At 44.0% G+C, this 14,345-nt stretch overlaps 1 long non-coding RNA gene across 2 annotated transcripts in view; it reads left to right on the top strand.

The window, feature by feature from the left end:
* LOC137430202 (uncharacterized) overlaps positions 1 to 14,345 on the top strand; it is a 35,476-nt gene that overhangs the window by 7,592 nt on the left and 13,539 nt on the right. For both annotated transcript variants that reach the window (XR_010985013.2, XR_010985014.1), the window contains exon 2: positions 1,126 to 1,182. This is a non-coding gene — a long non-coding RNA (uncharacterized LOC137430202). The remainder of the gene's footprint in view (positions 1 to 1,125; positions 1,183 to 14,345) is intronic.

The raw sequence follows: 14,345 nt of genomic DNA, 5'->3' as shown, positions 1-14,345 counted from the left end.
ACAACACACACACACACACACACACACACACACACACACACACACACACACACACACACACACACATACACACATATACACATACACACATACACTCACACATATACAAATACACACACACATATACACATATACACATATATACATATACACATACATATTATGCACATATACACACACATATATACACATATACACATACACACATATACACATATACATATATACACATACACACACACGCACGCATATACACATGTATACATATACACACATATACACATACACACACACACATATACACACATACACACATATACACACATACACACACACGACGCACATACTGACATACACACACACACACACATATATACACATATACATACATACACACATATACACACATACACACACACACACACACACACACACACACACACACACACACACACCCTTGGAGCGAGTCTGATGTTGATCCTCGTTTTTTGTCTTCTATTTCCGCCTCGAGCTAGAGGCCTGGAAGACTCACAAAACCTTCAACGAGAAACGAATGAATTAAACTGCTTCACAATGAGGTTAAGGAATGATCTGTTTGGCATGTCAGCCCAAGTACTTTGTTCAAGATGCTGCATAATTTATATATATTTCTCAGCCTCGGATGCTATCTATATACCATGTTATATTAATCTTTGCATCGCATCACAATGTCCTTGTCCTTCATGTGTCTACTGTATGTTTGAGCAGCTTAGTCGAAAAGCAACAACACGTCTGAATTGTCTGTAAAAGAAGATCTTCCGCTTTTCCCACCCTCAAAGCATTCAAAATATTCCCTTTAAATCTTTTATACCTGCTCTCTCTTTGCAATACCCTGCCACCTGCTAACCACCTCCTCAATCACCCTTCTTCTCCACACTACCTCTGCAAATCAACGACTGTTCAATTAGGTTTTCCAAGTGAAATGGACAGTCGAGTATACGAAAGAGAGAGTCGTGTAATGTTGGGAGGAGAGTGACGGTCATGTGGACCATCTATGTCATGTGGACCATCTATGACTCTATGTAATATGGATCCCATGGAAATCGTGGCCATAGCAACAACCTTTGTGCCATTTGTATTTGCTAGATGGTGATGTTTTGAGGAAATCATCTTTCCTCAGCTGATGCTCCTCATAAAAACAAGGTAAGAACGATTTTGATCTTTTTGGTAGAAGATGTGAAGGATCTTTTGGCAGTTGCAAAGATACGACCGAGATTAGACGATGGTGTAAGGGAGTAGAAACTCTTGAGATTGATATCATGTGCATTGTAGGAATATTGCACAAACGCCAACTTCAATTGGCACTTTCACTTTACCAACTTCTTACCACATGACCTCATGTATTTGGGTAGTATGGACACAAGGTAGCAGTTCCACAGGCTTTTTTTTGGTATACAAGATCGAGGCTCGTGTAAGAGCTAACATTAATCACAAAAAAAAAACTGACACATAAAACATAAGATAAAGGGAGCGGGAGACAAGATGGGGAGAGAGAGGGAAGCACACAAGTACAACATTTGAGAGCAGGGACATCGGGAGATCTGTGGGAGGGAGAGGGATTGAGGGGAAGGGGGGTGGGAGAGGTAAAAAAAACAAAAAAACACATGGACACTGCTGGGACTTCCAGGAAAGGAGTCGGAATTTCAAAGCAGTGGATCTGGGGTGGATTAATGTGGGTAGAAAAGATCAAGGTTTTGGATGGGGGAAGATAAGAGATGGTGGTGAACAGCTGTTTTAAAGAACCTGGAGGGAGGAGTGGGATTGAAGAGGGTGAGGGAGGAGTGGGATTGAAGAGGGTGAGGGAGTTTGTTCCAGGGCGGGAGAAAAGAGGAATGAAAGAGTGAAGGTGAGCAGAGTCTCGATTTTGGCAGTTTCACCATTAGAGGGTTGCAGGAAGATCTTGTGCGACCTGTAGGAATATTTGGGGGAGAGAGCACAGAGAGAGCTGGCGGAGCAAGGCCGGAGAGGAGTCGGTAGAAGACAGCAAGACCACCAACCTGCCTGCGCTGAGTGAGTGAAAGTTGCGTGGCATCGCTTGTTTATATCATGTATGATGACTAAGAGTGAAACTGACAACGTGCACCTGTTTTTAAAGGCACCTACCATGCATGTTCTGGTCTTCCTTGTGACCGGTATTGCTTTAAACCCCAAAGGATATTTCTTCTGTCCTTACAGATGCCTCGTAATTACAGCAGTCAAGGAAAGAGAGCAGCCTGGGATGTGGGAAGCATTCGATTGGCTGTCCGTGCTGTCCTAGACGGAGACTCCCTAAAAGCGACAGCGAAATGTGACAACGTCCCTCGCAACACCCTCAGACGCCATTGTGCCCGATCCTGAGATGGACAAGAAGTCAAGAAAAGGCTTGGCAGTCTTAATTCAATCCCAAGAAAAGGAACTCAAAGATATTATTACATGGATGGAGGGTGGTCTCTTTGGGTTGAAAATGCTGGACATCCGCAAGTTTTTGAGTATTGTCAGTGGAAGAGGCATCCGATTTCCATTCAACAAGCAGAAGAGAGCTGCTGGCCCTGATTGGGACTTCAGTTCCTGCAGAAGAGGAAGCCAGAACTCATCAACAAGTCACCCGATGGTAACATCGGAGGTTCGTGCAGACGGGCAGGTTGCATTAACGATGAATTGTTTACTCACGAGTGGTACTTATCTTATCAAACGCGGGGCTCAGCCAGTCATGCCCACATTGAACGGTCGCCATGATGGATCTAATGGGAATAATCTTACAGGCATCCATAAAGTGCAAGAAAACAACGTCGTGATAATATATCTGCCTCCGGAATGTGCGAGCAAGATATAACCCTTGGATTGCACGTTCTACACTCGCCTCGATCACATCTATGAATGGAAGTTCTGACGTGGTTGCACAGCTATTGTGGTAAAGCTATTGTTCATATGTTTTATACCTCTCCCACCTCCCCCCAAGTCCTCCCGATGTCCCTGCTCTCAAATGTTGTGTTTGTGTCCTTCCCCCTCTCTCCCCATCTTGTCTGCCGCTCCCCTTGTTTTTTGTGTTTTGTGTGTCGGTTTGACTTTGTGTGTGATTAATGTTAGCTCTTTCACGAGCCTCGATCTTGTATACAAAAAAAAAAGAAAAAGAAAAAGAAAAAGAAAAAAAGCCATTGACTGAATATCGAGTTGGAGAAGTCCTAAGAAAAGTGAACAAGAAAGCTCGACTGGCGAAAAAAGAAGTGAGTAACTTCGGAGACACCGGAGTTTATCCATTCACCTCGGATGGATCTGGTGATGATGGTTTCACAGCTGTCGATGAAGGACAACTTGGATGACCAGATTAAGCATAAAAGTTTAAGATGACCAGTTCCGCCTCTGGAACAAACTCCCCCACTCTCTTCAATCCCATTCCTCCCTCCAGGTCTTTAAAACAGCTGTTCACCACCATCTCTTATCTCCCCCCATCCAAAACCTTGATCTTTTCTACCCCCGTTAATCTTTCCTTGAAGTCCTAGCAATGTGCATGTGTTTTATGCCTCTGGACAGCCTCATGCTTCAAGTGCTTCAGCCTTGTTCTCTGAGCAGATGGACATTCAGGGGAAATACATAGGGCATTCTGTAGCTCATACTAGTCTATTGACGTCATAATTGTACAAACGGGCACTGCAGGCAGAGACAATGTTCAAGGCTCATGGTGTATGGACTAAGAGGACGACATCGAGCAAAGGTCCAGCGGTCGTCCAGACATTCAAAACCAAATGTCACCCTGATGGAACAAAACCGAATATCACCCTGATGGAATGCTCCACTCCGAAGAAAGTCGGGCGAGGAATCCTTTAGCCTTTCTTGCAAATACCATGATGTACACCTTGATTGATGATGTAAATGTTTGATTTGTTGTTGCAAATTAGTTCATGTTAATTATGTCGCCAACAAGTTCAAATTATTACATCATGCACAATTTCTCTAGTTCTAATAGTTAGAGTAGTTAGAGTTTCTCTAACTCGAACTAAGCAGTTAGAGTTTCAATAAACTGTGATGGTTGTATGTATATACAGTCACGTGAAAAAGTAAGTACACCACATGTAAAGTTTTGACTTTTTCAACATATTTCAACATACAGCTATTTGATCTTCATTTCAACAATATTGAGAGATAAAGGTGATATAATATAACAAATATCATGAAACATTTACATTTTGTAGTCCATTGTATAATTTAAATAAACATAAATGCAAATTTCGCATGTGGAAAAAGTAAGTACATCCCGACATTTATCACTACTTCAAATACCTAAAATTTGAATCAGGTGCACCAGCTCAGATGCAAATGATTAGAACATCGTTAGAGAGGATCTTGGAGGAACCTGTCTTAGTTAAACCTCAGACATTTAGTTTGGTTTGCTCTTTGTTGTTGAAGTGTGCGGCGTCACCATGCCAAGATCAAAAGAGCTCTCTGAGGCCTTCAGAAAGAAGGTTATAGATGCCTACGAGTCTGGGAAGGGATTTACAAAGATCTCCAAACAATTTGAAGTCAATCATTCGACTGTCCGGAAGATCATCTACAAGTGGAGAAGATGGCAAACAACTGCCAACTTGTTCAGGCCAGGCCGCCCCAGCAAGTTCAGCCCGAGAGCAGACCGCAAGATGCTGAAAGAACTCTCGAAGAACCCCAGAATGTCATCACGGGACCTACGGGTAGCGCTTGCCACTGTTGATGTCAAAGTGCACGAGTCTACCATGAGAAAGAGGCTGCACAAATTTGATCTACATGGGAGGTGTGCCAGGAGGAAACCTTTGCTGTCCAGAAAGAACATCAGGGCAAGACTAAAGTTTGCCAATGAAAACCTAGGCAAAGACCAGCACTTTTGGAACAATGTGCTCTGGACAGATGAGTCAAAGGTAGAGATATTTGGCCACAGTACCAGAAGACATGTTTGGTGAAAACCAAAGACAGCATTTGACCACAAGAAGCTGATACCAACTGTAAAGCATGGTGGTGGAAATATACTGAAACGCAAAAGAAACTTACCACCTTTGAAACCTTTAAATATCAACAATAACACTGCGTGTAGTAAATGTGTGAACTTATTTGTGGACAATAATGTCCTCACTGTCATACAAAACGGTCACGGATGGTCACTTGAACCTTCAATGGTCACTTCATAGCACAGCTGTTGAACAGCCGTTTTGACTGTCAGTGATTAGCCAAGGGGTACGGGATGATTTTAATGAGCTGCACGTGATGTCTTGATATTGGCTTTAAAAAGGCCAGTGCAAAATGGGCATTTCAATCAACATGCCACGATTGTCAAGGGATCAACGGCAGCGTGCCCTGGGCATGCTGCAAGGCGGACTGAGCTACCGTGAGGTGGCACGTCGCCTTGGCTGTTCACACCAGACGATATCGGCCCTGGTGGACAGAGACACCCTCCACAACACTGCAGATGACAGACCTCGATCAGGGAGGCCAAGAGTCACCACTGCAAGGCAGGACAGGCAGATGGTCCGAAGTCACCTGCGGGATCGATTCCGTCCAGCATCCCGCACTGCGGCAGAAACTCCGGGGTGTGCAAACCCACGGATCTCCAATGATACTGCACGAAGACCACTGCATGACTATGGTCTGACTGCCAGAAGACCATACAGAGGCCCCGTGATGACGGCTGCCCATCGCCGCAACCGACAGAGATGGTGCCAGCAGCATCAGCGGTGGACCTTGGCGCAGTGGAACGAGGTCGCCTTCAGCGATGAGTCAAGGTTCTGTGTGGACAGTCCTGATGGGCGTGAGCGTGTCTGGAGAAGAACTGGCGAGCGATATGCCGATTGTTGCGTGCGTCAAGCCAACAGGTGGGGTGGCCCAAGTGTGATGGTGTGGGCCGCCATATCAGGCCGGTACAGGACGCCACTGGTGGTTGTGGATGGGAATCTTAACGCCCAGCGGTATGTGGATAACATCCTGCGACCTCATCTGCTGCCATTCCTGCTAGACCACCCAGAACTGAGAACCTTTCAGCATGACAACGCTCGTCCCCATGCTGCTCGCTTTACCACTGCATTTCTCCAAGGCGAGAACATCAACACCATGCAGTGGCCTGCGCTCTCCCCTGACCTGAATCCCATAGAGCACCTGTGGGATGAGCTTGGGAGACGCGTAGTTGGCAGGGCCAGGACACGGGCAGAGCTGCTTCAGACATTGAGGACTGAGTGGGACAGAATCCAGCAGCAATCCATCCAAAGACTGGTAGGCAGTATACGCCGACGATGCACTGCCTGTATCCAAAACAATGGTGGCCACACACGCTATTGAAAGGGGACTGACATTGCACCCTGTGCTGTTCTGTACTGTAGAACAAACTGATGAGATAGTGTATCTTGGTCAAAAACTTGACATGTCATCAATAAAATGCCAATGTTTCAATTAGCAATTGTTGGTTTGTTTTATTTTGAACTGTTACAATTTTATTACATTTCAAACAAGGTGTAAGTTTCTTTTGCGTTTTCGGTCTTTTTGAAGTTGGTCAAAATGGTCAAATGTTTCAGTCAAAATGCCCATTTTGCACTGGCCTTTTTAAAGCCAATATCAAGACATCACGTGCAGCTCATTAAAATCATCCCGTACCCCTTGGCTAATCACTGACAGTCAAAACGGCTGTTCAACAGCTGTGCTATGAAGTGACCATTGAAGGTTCAAGTGACCATCCGTGACCGTTTTGTATGACAGTGAGGACACTATTGTCCACAAATAAGTTCACACATTTACTACACGCAGTGTTATTGTTGATATTTAAAGGTTTCAAAGGTGGTAAGTTTCTTTTGCGTTTCAGTATATTATGGTTTGGGGCAGCTTTGCTTCATCAGGGCCTGGGCAGCTCACCATCATAGAATCCACTGTGAATTCTTCATTGTACCAGAGGGTGCTTGAGGATAATGTGAGGCCATCTGTCGGAAAGTTGAAGCTCAACCGAAGGTGGACCTTGCAACATGACAATGACCCTAAACATACCAGTGAATCCACCATGGAATGGCTGAAAAGAAAGAAATGGAGGGTTCTGGAATGGCCAAGTCAAAGCCCGGATTTAAATCCCATCGAGATGTTGTGGGGGGATTTGAAACGAGCAGTGCATGCAAGAAACCCCTCAAACATCGCACAGCTGAAAGAATTCTGCATGGAGGAGTGGGCAAAAATTTCTCGCAGTCGATGTCAGACTGGTAGACAGTTATAAGAAACGCCTACTTGAGGATGTTTCTGCCAAAGGGGGCAATACCACCAATTAGAGCCAAGGGTGTACTTACTTTTTCCACATGCAAAATTTGCATTTATGTTTATTTACATTATACAATGGACTACAAAATGTAAATGTTTCATGATATTTGTTATATTATATCACCTTTATCTATCAATATTGTTGAAATGAAGATAAAATAGCTGTATGTTGAAATATGTTGAAAAAGTCAAAACTTTACATGGGGTGTACTTACTTTTTCACATGACTGTATATGTATACACAAAGAATTAAGTTAAGCACCCCTACACAAAGAATTAAGTTAAGCACCCCCTAATCCTGTCCTGAACCTGAACCCCCTCGAGCACGTTTGGGACATGTTGGGACGACAAATTGCGAAGATGGTCCCTCCAATAGCCAATCTGGATGAATTGGAACGTGCATTACATCGGGAATGGAACAACCTGCCACAGCAACGCATACGACGGCTTACAGGGTCTATGAGACGTAGGGTTGAGTCAGTGATCCGATCACGTGGGTCCTACACACGTTATTGATGCAAAGATCGCTAGAGGTCTTCTCAGAACAATGACTGTACGTTAGAAAACATAAACGTCATCCACACTGTCCGTGATGGACCTATAGCTCCATACTTAAATTGAGGTGAAAATATGCCTAAAATTCCCAAAAAATTTCACCTTAAATTATTCAGAATAAAATATTGAAAACGGCATGATTGTTATGTTTTTATGTGACCATAATATCACTTCTCCAGAAAATATAGCAATATCATGGGTATATTACACTGTTTTGACGACAACAAACTTGTAATGTGCGAGGTTGTAAAAAAACGGGGGGGGGGTGCTTAACTTAATTCTTTGTGTATATATACAGACTTGGCATTTAACATGGAATATTTTTTTTCTTGACTTGGGTTTACTTTCTGAACTCAGTATATCAATCTGGTGAGTTTATTTTACCCTTCGGTGATGTCTTTGTTGAAAGAACCATGTCACTGATTGTCTTTCACAGCAAGAAGTCAATAACAGGATTATATCACAGGTGGCATGACAAATTGTAAGGACAGGTACATTTGACGATTGGCTTCACAGTCGGGTATACAAGGGTTGTTGCGTTCTGTAATAGTGGAAAACAACTGCTGCACGTCTCCAAAAGTTATTGTCGCTTCCTCTGGAGATGGTCCGTCAACCCGACAATGCTGTTCGTCATGGAGTGGTGGCTTTACGAAATTACGGCATGAAACAGCGTGCTATTGCTCGGCAGTATGGCATCACTCAAGGTCAGGTGTCAAAGATCCTGAAACGAAATGCTCAGAGGGGTGTCCCTACTACAATACCGAGGCCAGGACGTCCCCGCAGAACCACAAGGAGGGATGATCACCAGCTGCACCAGTTAGTCCGCAATGGCCATACCACGTCAGCTAATCGGCTTAGGGCTGAGTGGCAGCAACTGACAAATGTGCCTGTATCCAGAAGGCTAGTCAACCAACGACTGGTTCAAGCAGGTTATCGTGCCAGGCGTCTCCTGGGAAAGCCACGCCTGACCAGACAACACTGCTAGCGCCGATTGCAGTGGGCCAGAGAGCACCATCAATGGCAGCCAGGACACTGGAATCACGTGATCTTCCGTGACAAGTCTAGATTTCTGGTCTATCGTCAAGATGGCTGCGTCCGAGTGTGCAGACAAGTGCATGAAGCCTACAACAAAGTTTGTATTGTGCCAAGAGTCCAAGCTGGAGGTGGTGGGGTGACCGTTTGGGCTGCTTTTCATGCAGGGGGCAAAACTGACCTGGTTGTTCTGAATGGAAACCTGAACCAGTTCAAGTACAGGGCCATTCTGGAAGAAACATTGCTTCCATTTGCTTGTGCAGCCTTTCGAGGAAACTTTGTCTTCCAAGATGACAATGCACGGCCTCATCGTGCTCGCATGATCCAACACTTTCTTGCTGACCGTGGTGTAGAGCATATGGAGTGGCCTGCCATGTCCCCGGATATGAATCCGATAGAGAACTTGTGGGCAGAATTAACGCGTCAAATCGGCCACTTGGACCAGCAGCCGACCTCTGTGCGTGAATTGCAGCAGACTATTGTCACTGCATGGAAAGGGATTCCTGTCCAAACCTTGGCAAATCTCGTGAACAGCATGCCTCAACGTGTACGTGCTCTCCTGAATGCTCGTGGGGGTTACACGAAGTACTGAACTGTAATTTTACTGTCCCTAATCCCAGTCATAATTACCTTCGCAAAAGCGGAAGGTTATGTTTTGATCGCTGTGTATTTATTTGTATGTCTGTGTGTGTGTGTGTGTGTGTGTATGTTATTCGCATAACTCAAAAAGTATTCAACCGAATTGCATGAAATTTGGTGGGATGATTGGTTATTATACGGGACACATTTGATTAGATTTTGGGAGCAATCGGGTCAAAGGTCAGGGGGGTCACGACCTTGCAAAATGTGCGTTTTTTGTCATAACTCGGTCAATTCTTATCCGATTTGCATGAAATCAGCACCAAACTGTTCACTGTTCTGTTCCCTACACTCCCATGCCAAGTACAGAACAGTAGCTGCGGCGAAGGTATGCGCTCTACCGAGTGCCCGTTCTAGTTTAGCTTTTGTTTTTGTTGAAATTTTTTTTGGCTAATGTGCAAAATAAAGAGATACTTCTGGAAAACATACAGAAGTTTAACACAGTACTGTCCATGAATTGAGTTCGATATCAGTTTACATCACTTTCAAGGATCGATTTATTTGCTTCGAAATGTCAAATGTGGTTTTTGTTTCTTTTAAAGGTCACATTAACAAAATCTAGAATAATTTCAACATAATTCCAATGTACTTTTGGTTCTAAGTCATCTGGAAAAGTAAGTTCACCCCCACAAAAAAAATATTCCATATTAAATGCCAAGTCTGTATATATATATATATGTATATATATATATATATATATATATGTATATATATATATATATATATATATGTATATATATATATATATATATATGTATATATATATATATATATGTATATATATATATATATATATGTATATATATATATATATATGTGTATATATATATATATATATATATATATATATATATATCAGTCACTATGCGACCTTCATATCATCAGTGGAGAACCGCCAGCAAGGTGTCCCATACAGCTGCTGCTGCACCTTGCTGGGAGCGATACGCACCGCCTGCCACGCGGTGACGTTATCTCTGGTATCCACTCATCATATGGAGTCGACCTGGTTGCGGTTGGGAGTTACTAATAATGATATCTGTAATCTGGTTCTCCAACCTAATGAGCGGACAACATGACGTCATCGCCATGCACGTCCGCCTTGCCTGCAAAGTTCCAGAGGAACCATCTAGCAGTGCGTCATTACGGATTATAAATACAGATACTGTCACAAGTGCATGCAAAACTCACAGTTACCGACCTGGTTTCGCCCTTGTTGGGGCTTCATCAGGGCAACGCAGTGAGGCTTTCCATACACTTGTAACTCTGTGACCCTTTCGGTTTTTATATCAGTCACTATTGCGACCTTCATATCATCAGTGGAGAACCGCCAGCAAGGTGTCCCATACAGCTGCTGCTGCACCTTGCTGGGAGCGACACCTTGTATGGGACACCTTGCTGGCGGTTCTCCACTGATGATATGAAGGTCGCATAGTGACTGATATAAAAACCGAAAGGGTCACAGAGTTACAAGTGTATGGAAAGCCTCACTGCGTTGCCCTGATGAAGCCCCAACAAGGGCAAAACCAGGTCGGTAACTGTGAGTTTTGCATGCACTTGTGACAGTATCTGTATTTATAATCCGTAATGAAGCACTGCTAGATGGTTCCTCTGGAACTTTGCAGGCAAGGCGGACGTGCATGGCGATGACGTCATGTTGTCCGCTCATTAGGTTGGAGAACCAGATTACAGATACCATTATTAGTAACTCCCAACCGCAACCAGGTCGACTCCATATGATGAGTGGATACCAGAGATAACGTCACCGCGTGGCAGGCGGTGCGTATCGCTCCCAGCAAGGTGCAGCAGCAGCTGTATGGGACACCTTGCTGGCGGTTCTCCACTGATGATATGAAGGTCGCATAGTGACTGATATAAAAACCGAAAGGGTCACAGAGTTACAAGTGTATGGAAAGCCTCACTGCGTTGCCCTGATGAAGCCCCAACAAGGGCGAAACCAGGTCGGTAACTGTGAGTTTTGCATGCACTTGTGACAGTATCTGTATTTATAATCCGTAATGACGCACTGCTAGATGGTTCCTCTGGAACTTTGCAGGCAAGGCGGACGTGCATGGCGATGACATCATGTTGTCCACTCATTAGGTTGGAGAACCAGATTACAGATACCATATATATATATATATATATATATATATATATATATATATATATATTTCTATATATATATACACACTGTCGGACCCCTCTATTCGTCGTTCCGCTATTCGTGGTTCCGCTGTTCGCGGGTTCCGCTATTCACGGGTTCCGCTATTTGCGGGTTCCGCTATTCGCGGTTCTGCTGTTCGCGGTTCTGCTATTCGCGGTTCTGCTATTCGCGGTTCCGCTATTCACGGGTTCCGCGTATTCGCAGGTGATAAAATGCAACCTGTTTCTCTATTCGCGAAAAAGTGTCATCCAAATTCGCAGGTTTTTAGCTGCGACGAGCAGCTCTATGGGATGATCGCGTTGTTGTTCTTGTTGTTTGGGTGCCTTTTTGAATAGCGCATGCGCATACACTCGGACATGCGTTGGTATGAGGTAAGAACATCACGGACTAAAATCGCGATTTGTTTGAAGAAACCAGAATAAATTTAGCAACAAAGACAACATGAATGTTTTCATATCAATCTCGTTTCACAGAACTTGACACAAATTAGGTGTAATTATTGAATAGCGCATGCGCATAGCCTCGGACGTGCGTTGGTATGAGGTAAGAACATCGCGGACTAAAATCGCGATTTGTTTGAAGAAACCAGAATAAATTTAGCAACAAAGACAACAAGAATGTTTTCATATCAATCTCGTTTCACAGAACTTGACACAAATTAGGTGTAATTATCGAATAGCGCATGTGCATACACTCGGACTTCCCCTACCGACCAAGCCTGTTTCAAATTATCCCTCTGCCACCCAGAATTAACATTAATAAATAACATTAATGAATTAACATTAACATTAACAGAAATAACATTCACGTCCATACATTATATGTAATCAGTTGATGAAGCGTGTTGCGTCGCAAAACAAAGGACAAGACCAGAACTGAAAGACAAAAAGACGCAAGTGCATGCGTATAATTTAATGCCTGGTCGAATTTGGTAGCGCATATTGCAGCTGGTGACCACACTGTGGTCATTTTTCTCTTGTTTTTATTCGCGGCCATGTTCCGTGAATTTGTGGTTATTCAGGGGCATTGAAAAAATGCCGCGGCATACATTCGTGGGATTTTCATTGACCGTCGCGGATTATCGTCAACATTCACGAGATTTGCCTCACCATTCACGGATTTTCGTGACTCAGAAACGGATGCCCCCCCCCCCCCCTCCCCTTTCCATTGAAACAATGCCTCACTATTCGTGGTTTTGCTATTCGCGAATTTTCCAGGAACGTATCCCCTGCGAATAGCGGGGTCTGAGGCTATATACACACACACACACACACACACACACACACACACACACACACACACACACACACACACACACACACACACACACAAACTTTGGATCAGTACGTACCCCAAATAAGTTGTTTCCTTTTTTAATTATTTATAGAATGTATATCTGAGTGCTTTATGACGTAATTTTATTTGTTTTGAGAACCATTGGTGTGGCCATGTATATTTGTAAGATAGACTGACAGATATAATCCAGGTCCCATTTCCTTGAGAGGAAGATCGTTAAGAGGTCCATATTACCTGTATCGTGCTATACATTCTCTGCCATAAAAAAACTGAACACGTGATTGTTGCTGATATGATTTATCTGTCTTCTTTCATATGCAGCACACGGCTGTGGGATAGCATCATTGTCTGAGTGTGCGGCTGTGCCGCTGATGCAGTGCCCTCTGTTGGTTAGAACAGGAATTCGGAAATTTTTCATGGTACCAGTGATAGCTCGCCAACTCATCACAGAGGGCATTGTGGGATCTTTAACGTCCACCAACTAATGCCCCCAGCAGATGGGACGTCCAGCCCTTATTTATTTATGTGACACCAAGGGACACAGAAGAGGTGAAAACCTCTGATAGAGTTAAATGATGAATAACCACATGTCCATTCCATTGTGACCTAATCACGAAATGCTGCATTTGTGGCGAATGTTTTCACTTCGAGAGCTAACCTGAAAGTATCAATCTCAATATAGTACCGGGTATGTCCACCTCCGGAAACAATCACTGCATTGCACCGTCGTTGCATTGACAGTAAGAGCGCTCGAAGCTGAGCCTCGGGATTCGCATTCCATGCCCGAATCATCACACGGTCCAACTCATCGAGAGACTGCGGCCATCTTTGCAGGTTTGAATGCATCGATCAATGATATCCCAGAGATGTTCAATTGGATGTAAGTCACGTGAGATGGCAGACCAGTGTCATGAATGATGTTAAAGTTGGCAGACAGGAACATTCCTTGTTTGAATGAGCCTGTGAGCAGGAGCATTATTGTGCACCAAGATGATTCTTGCATCATGCTTTTTGAAGGGTTGGTGGTCTTTCTGTCTTCTACCGACTCCTCTCCGGCATTGCTCCCCCAGCTCTGTCTGTGCTCTGTCCCCCAAATATTCCTACAGGTCGCACAAGATCTGCCAGTAAACCTCTTATGGTGAAATTGCCAAAATCTAGGCTCTCTGCTCACCTTCACTCTTTCATTCCTCTTCTCCCGTTTCTGGAACAAACTCCCCCACTCCCTTCAATCCCACTCCTCCCTCCAGGTCTTTGAAACAGCTGTTCACCACCATCTCTTATCTTCCCCCATCCAAAACCTTGATCTTTTCTACCCCTGTTAATTCATCCCAGATCCACTTTTTTGAAATACCGACTTCTTTCCTGGAAGTCCTAGCAGAGTCCATGTGTT

Source organism: Myxine glutinosa, chromosome 6, assembly GCF_964187855.1.
Source record: "Myxine glutinosa chromosome 6, kmMyxGlut1.1, whole genome shotgun sequence".
Taxonomy (NCBI): domain Eukaryota; kingdom Metazoa; phylum Chordata; class Myxini; order Myxiniformes; family Myxinidae; genus Myxine; species Myxine glutinosa.
The sequence above is the reverse complement of the archived record's forward strand: the minus strand, read 5'-3'. Positions and strand labels throughout refer to the sequence as shown.